Genomic DNA, 7,510 nt, shown 5'->3' on the forward strand with positions numbered 1-7,510 from the left:
GTCTCTATTGCCTTGGTTTAATCACCATTAGAGGAAGATGGATGAGTCTACTTTTGGGAGTCTTATACATAGAGTGCCTATTCTTGATGGAGAGTATTTTCATGAGTGGAAAAATGAGATGCTTGTAATTTTCAATCAATATCATTTGAACAAGTACATTGCTAGCCCTTGTGCACCTCATGTTGATCCTATGCATCCTACCCTTGATGAAGCTATTGACATGACTAGAAATCTTAGAACTGTTAATCTTATCACTAGAGTCTTGCCTAGAAACTTGATTAGAATCTTGCCTACTTTTGAGTGTGCCTACACCATATGGAAATTTTTGAGGAACGCTTTCCAAATTATTCCTTGAAAAATCTAGATGAGATTCTCTATAAGTCTATCGCCTTGAGTAAGATGAATACTAGCGATCCTATGTTTGGTGATCGTCTGTTTGAACTCACCGACCTTATGCGTGCCAAAGGAGATGTTGGAATTATTGGTGATATTATTTCCGAAGCTATAAGAATTCATAAGCAAGATCATTGTCAAACTCACTCTAACGAATTACCCTCTCTAGGACTTGATCCACCACTTGACGATGTTGAACACGGATACTATGATGAGGATGATGGTAGTGACTTCGATCTTGATGATGCAATGAGACATTTTGGTCTTATGGCGAATCTTCGGGGATATGTGTCAGGAGGAAAGGAATGGGTTCTTGACAGTGGATGTACCGATCACATGACCGGAGATAAAGACATGTTTCGTGAGCTTGCTGAAAATGATAGTCCTCGAAAGTATGTCATGCTCGTTGAGTCTCTTGGCTACAACTTACTTTCAGTATCTAGACTTGCTGATTTCAGTTTAAATGTCCTATTTACTGAAGTAGATTGCCAAGTGTTTCGTCGAGACAATCATAAAATGGTATTTACCGGTATACGTAGAGGTGATCCTTACATTGTTGATTTCTCTAAAAAGGCACAACCTAAAACTTGCTTCATTGCTAAATCCTCAAAAGGTTGGTTATGGCATAGACGACTAGGTCACGTTGGCATGAGAAACCTTGACAAGCTTATTAAAGGAAATAATATCCTTGGAGTTAACGATGTCATATTTGATAAGGATAGACTGTGCAGTGATTGTCAGGCAGGTAAACAGGTTGGAGGAAGGCATCCCGTGAAGAACATCATGACCACAAGGAGGCCACTCGAGCTTCTTCATATGGATCTCTTTGGTCCCAACGCTTACAAAAGTCTTGGTGGAAATTCTTTTGGTCTAGTTATAGTTGATGATTTTCAAGATTTACGTGGGTGTTCTTTCTCGATGATAAATCGCAGGTCCAAAAGATCTTCAAAAACTTCGCTAGGAAGGCCCAAAACCAATTTGAAGTGAAGATCAAGAAGGTTCGCAGCGACTACGGAACGGAGTTCAAGAATGCTAATGTGGACACCTTTCTTGACGAGGAAGGGATTTCACACGAGTTCTCGGCTAAGTACACACCTCAACAAAATGGAGTTGTTGAGAGGAAGAACTGGACGCTCATCGAAATGGCAAGAACGATGCTTGATGAGTACAAGACACCGAAGCACTTTTGGGCGGAAGCAGTTGAGACGGCTTGTCATGCAACAAATCGCTTGTATCTTCACAAGCTACTCGGCAAGACGACATACGAGCTCCTCACCAGTAACAAACCCCAAGTTGGATACTTTCGAGTATTTGGCTCAAAGTGCTACATTCTTGATAAGCATCGTCGTTCAAAATTTGCTCCTAAATCTCATGAAGGTTTCCTACTTGGTTATGTCTCAAACTCTCACACTTACAGTGTCTACAAAAGTTTCACCCGAAAGGTTGAAGAGACGGTAGATGTGAAGTTTGATGAATCTAATGGCTCGCAAGTAGAGCAATTGCCAATTGATAGACAAAGACCCTTCGGAAGCAATCCAAGACTTGTCTATTGGCAAGGTCCGTCCAACGGAGGTGAAGGAGAGTACCTCGTCTGTCCAAGTGGAAGCTTCTACTTCACGACAAGGTGAACCAAGAGTTGATACGGAAGCATCCACAAGTGGAACACACCAAGATGAAGAAAACGAGGAAGAACATCATGAACATCAACAACCTCCTTCTCCACCACGACAAGAGAACAACGACGCCAACAATGAAGAAGATCAAGAAGAAGAAGAACAAGATGAAGAAGATGTTCAACCGAAATCCAAGCAAAAGCTTTCACGAGTTCGAGCAAGAATTGCTAAAGACCATCCCGTCGAGCAAATCTACAATGATATTCAAACCGGGAGAATCACTCGCTCTAAAACTCGTTTAGCTAACTTTTGTGAAAACTATTCTTTCATCTCTAGCATTGAACCTATGAAGGTTGAAGAAGCATTGGAAGATCCGGATTGGATAAATGCTATGCATGAAGAGCTACACAACTTTGAGAGAAACCAAGTTTGGACATTGGCTGAGAAGCCCGACAACAACCATAACATCATCGGTACCAAATGGGTGTTTCGCAACAAGCAAGATGAAGATGGACAAGTAGTTCACAACAAAGCACGTCTTGTTGCCCTAGGCTACACACAAGTCGAAGGTATGGACTATGGTGAGACTTATCCTCCCATTGCTAGACTTGAGTCCATTCGCACCTTACTTGCCTATGCTAATCACCATAATATCACCTTGTACCAAATGGACATTAAAAGTGCTTTTCTAAATGGTGAAATAGAGGAGGAAGTTTATGGCAAACAACCTCCCGGCTTTGTCAATCCTAAGAAACCAAATCATGTTTACAAACTTCACAAAGCTCTTTATGGTCTTAAACAAGCTCCTAGAGCTTGGTATAAATGCTTGACCAAGTTCCTTATTGAAAAAGGCTTTGAAATTGGGAAAATTGATTCCACACTTTTTAATAAAAGGGTTAATGGAGAATTATTTGTATGCCAAATTTATGTTGATGATATCATATTTGGATCAACTAACCCTCATTTTAGTGAAAAGTTTGGAAAGCTAATGTCGGAGAAGTTTGAGATGTCAATGATGAGTGAACTCATATTCTTTCTTGGGTTGCAAATCAAGCAAACTAAGGAAGGTACTTTTGTGTCTCAAACGAAGTAAACTAAGGACTTATTCAAGAAGTTCAATATGCAAGAATGCAAAGGTATGTCTACACCCATGCCTACTAGTGGACATCTTGATTTGACCAAAGATGGTAAACCTGTGGACCAAAAGTTTTATCGCTCTATGATTGGTTCATTGTTATACCTATGTGCTTCACGTCCCGATATTATGCTAAGTGTGTGCATGTGTGCAAGATATCAAGCTGCTCCTAAAGAATGTCATCTTAAGGCCGTAAAAAGGATAGTGAGATACTTAATTCACACACCAAATTTTGGCATTTGGTATCCTAAGAGGGCCTCTTTCAATCTTGTTGGCTACTCTGACTCGGACTATGCCGGAGACAAGGTTGATAGAAAGTCCACTTCGGGTACTTGTCAATTTCTTGGTAGATCTCTTGTGTCTTGGTCCTCCAAGAAACAAAACTCGGTATCCTTATCTACCGCCGAAGCGGAGTACATTGCCACTGGTTCATGTTGTGCTCAATTACTTTGGATGACCCAAACTCTTAAAGATTATGGGATATACGTGAGACATGTTCCATTGCTTTGTGACAATGAAAGTGCTATCAAAATTGGTCATAATCCCATACAACATTCTCGAACTAAGCATATTGAAGTTTGTCATCTTTCATTCGAGATCATGTTGCTAAGGGTGACATTAATCTTAAGCATGTTCGCACCGAAAAGCAATTAGCGGATATATTCACTAAACCCCTTGATGAGAAAGTGTTTTGCAGGTTAAGAGGAGAATTGAACATCATTGATGCCTCAAACTTGGAGTAGAAACTCCATTGGATACATGCAAGACATGAGCTTATGACTAATCCATGATATCTCTCTTATGATGAATATATTATTGGATATATTTGCATCTTGCATGTTATCTAATCCATGTAGGTACTTGGTTAAATCAAATTCCATGAGATTGTAAACCACTCACATCTTGAGCAATCTCTACATCACCAAGTCACTACACTATGGTGGTTGAAGTCAAGGAAGCACGGAATCTTTCAAACATATCCTTTGACAATCTCGATGATTGAGCTTCATGATTAAATTCTCTTTTACACAAGTGTTACTCCTTGCAAGGACTAACCCATGTAGGTAGATGGACTCAAATTCCAAGTGGTGCTCCCAACTCTTGATGAGCTACATCAACCTTGAGCAACCCACACAAGTTCAACTACATGGTCAACACCACCAACCAAGGTATGCCATTCCATCTTAGAGAAGCTTTACTCCGAGACATGAGCTAAAGCAACTCGACAAGATGTGAATACATCAAAATGCTTAAACGAAAAATGGTAACCCCATTTTGAGCTTAAACGATGAGTATGACCCATGATCAAGTGATCTCACTTGACTCATAAGTCATTATACTCTAACATAGGTGACTTTGTCACCGACCATCTCTAGATGAAGTTCTCTCGTGTTCTTGTCTATGTTTTTGCATTTGTCTCATGCATAATTGCTTTCCCTTTCAAAAAAAAACTTCATCTAGATTTCTTTCTTTCGTTCGTTCTTTCTTTTCAGTTGCTCTGCATTTCCTGCATCCAATTCATTGCATATCCTTCAGTTAATTCCTTACAAATCTTTGTGAGGTCTTACTAGTCTAGTGAGCTGAGGTGACCAGTGTTTTCTCTGTGATGAACTCGGTTTCACCGATTTTTTGCTTTCGGTCCAGCCGAATCCACTTGGTACAACCGAAGCATACCACTCGGTGCCACCGATTTCACAACAGGAAAAACAGTTTGCCACTTATTCTATGTTTCTTCTGATCCAGCTCCACTCAATGAATCTTGTCCTCTACAAGCATCACAATTTTATCCAGTGCTTTGTGATGCGACTCAAGGACCGAACCCATCCACAACAACTTTCAGAAGACCCTTCTTGGAAATTGATGTCAAGGGGGGAGAGAGAGATCACATCAAAGCCTATCACTTCCAAAAGGGAGAGAATATTAAGGGGGAGAAAGAGATCTCCAGGGGGGAGAATACTCAAGTAGAAAGTATTTCTCAAGGATCCTAGATGCTTGATGTTCAAGATCAGAGATGCCACATGTATTTTTGGGGGAAAGACATGTTCATATGTGCTTATTTGCTTTAAGCTCTGTTCATTCATATCTTTCAGCTCTGATTTTCTGCTCTGATTTTCTGTTCCCTATCTTCTCCCAATATCCCATGCTAGATTCAGGGGGAGCAAGACACCTAAGTGAAGGAAATCATTTAAATTCATTGCATATCTTTATTCTTGGGGACATGTCTAATCCAATGTGGTACTTAGTACTCACTTTCTACATGCCATCCCAGTCTTGGTATTCTTGTGGTTTCTTTTGTTTGCTCTGGCTAGTAGATGTACCTGTGTTATCTAACCTTGTTTGTGCAGGTTCATTCCATCCTAAGCCAACTCAAGACTACAAGGTAAGTATATGCATCACAATCATGTGTATGAGGAATTCTTGCTGATGTACATACTGTTTGCAAGAAGGACTCATGAGCATGAAGGTATTTTCCTTAATAATCTTTTGCTCTGATGCATATGGCCAAGATACATGTAACACATTGCCTACTCTATCATGGTTATGCTCTCATATGCTTCTATATTCCATATTTACATGATTGCATACATGTAGGGGGAGCCTATGCTTGTTACATGTCTTTCCGAAGCTTTACTTGCGACTCTTTATATCTTTATCTAAAGCTTTGATGTATGTTGCCATCAGTTACCAAAAAGGGGGAGATTGAAAGCACAAGTGCTCCCTAGGTGGTTTTGGTAATTAATGTCAACATATCTCTTGTTGGACTAACACTTTTATCTAGTATGTTTCAGATGAGTTCAACAATGGAGTGGCATGGACTAAAGGATGTGGGAACTCCTTCAAGATGCTAAGGACAAAGGATTGGCTCAAGCTCAAAAGCTCAAGACTCTTCATTTTATATTTTAGTGATCCAAGATCACATTGAGTCTATAGGAAAAGCCAATACTATCAAGAAGGGATGAGGTGTTGCTTAATGAGCCTCTTGCTTCATGTGCTTAGTGATATGCTCCAAAACCCTCAACTACTTTTTCACTTCCACTCATATGACCTAAACCTAAAGTCAAACTCGGCCCTACCGATTCTTTCTATCCGGCACCATCGAGTTCAAATGTCATAGCCACTGCCACAAACCCTAGGCAAATCGGTTTCACCGATAGGGATCTCGGTCTCACCGAGATGGGATTGTAATCTCTCTGTGTATGTCCATTACCAAAATCAGTCTCACCGAGTTTGTGCAATCGGTACTACCGAGATTACAATGCAAACTTTCTGGTTAGCTTATTACCAAAATCGGTCTCACCGAGTTTGAGTAATCGGTCTCACCGAGTTTGAGTAATCGGTCTCACCGAGTTTGCCTGACCAACTCTCTGGTTAGCTAATTACCAAAATCGGTCTCACCGAGTTTGTGTAATCGGTCTCACCGAGATTACGTTATGCCCTAACCCTAACCATATCGGTCCTACCGAGATGCATGTCAGTCCCACCGAAAACCCTAACGGTCACTAGGTTTACTAAATCGGTCCGACCGAGTTTGTTGATTCGGTCCCACGGAGATTGGTAAATTGTGTGTAACGGTTAGATTTTGTGTGGAGGCTATATATACCCCTCCACCTCCTCTTCATTCGTGGAGAGAGCCATCAGAACAAACCTACACTTCCAACTTACCAGTTCTGAGAGAGAACCACCTACTCATGTGTTGAGACCAAGATATTCCACTCCAACCACATGAATCTTGATCTCTAGCCTTCCCAAGTTGCTTTCCACTCAAATCCTCTTTCCACCAAATCCAAATCATGTGAGAGAAGTTGAGTGTTGGGGAGACTATCATTTGAAGCACAAGAGCAAGGAGTTCATCATCAACACACCATTTGTTACTTCTTGGAGAGTGGTGTCTCCTAGATTGGCTAGGTGTCACTTGGGAGCCTCCGACAAGATTGTGGAGTTGAACCAAGGGGTTTGTAAGGGCAAGGAGATCGCCTACTTTGTGAAGATCTACCGCTAGTGAGGCAAGTCCTTCGTGGGCGACGGCCATGGTGGGATAGACAAGGTTGCTTCTTCGTGGACCCTTTGTGGGTGGAGCCTTCCGTGGACTCGCGCAACCGTTACCCTTCGTGGGTTGAAGTCTCCACCAACGTGGATGTATGATAGCACCACCTATCGGAACCACGACAAAAACATATGTGTCTCCAATTGCGTTTGAATCCTCCAAACTCTTCCCTTTACATTCTTGCAAGTTGCATGCTTTACTTTCCGCTGCTCATATACTCTTTGCATGCTTGCTTGTTATGTATTGTTAATGTTGAATTTGTGCCTAAACTCCACTTAAACCTAAAGAGATTAAAAACTGCAACTTTGGTACTTAGTGTCTAAT

Source organism: Triticum dicoccoides, chromosome 7A (genome assembly GCF_002162155.2).
Source record: "Triticum dicoccoides isolate Atlit2015 ecotype Zavitan chromosome 7A, WEW_v2.0, whole genome shotgun sequence".
Classification (NCBI taxonomy): domain Eukaryota; kingdom Viridiplantae; phylum Streptophyta; class Magnoliopsida; order Poales; family Poaceae; genus Triticum; species Triticum dicoccoides.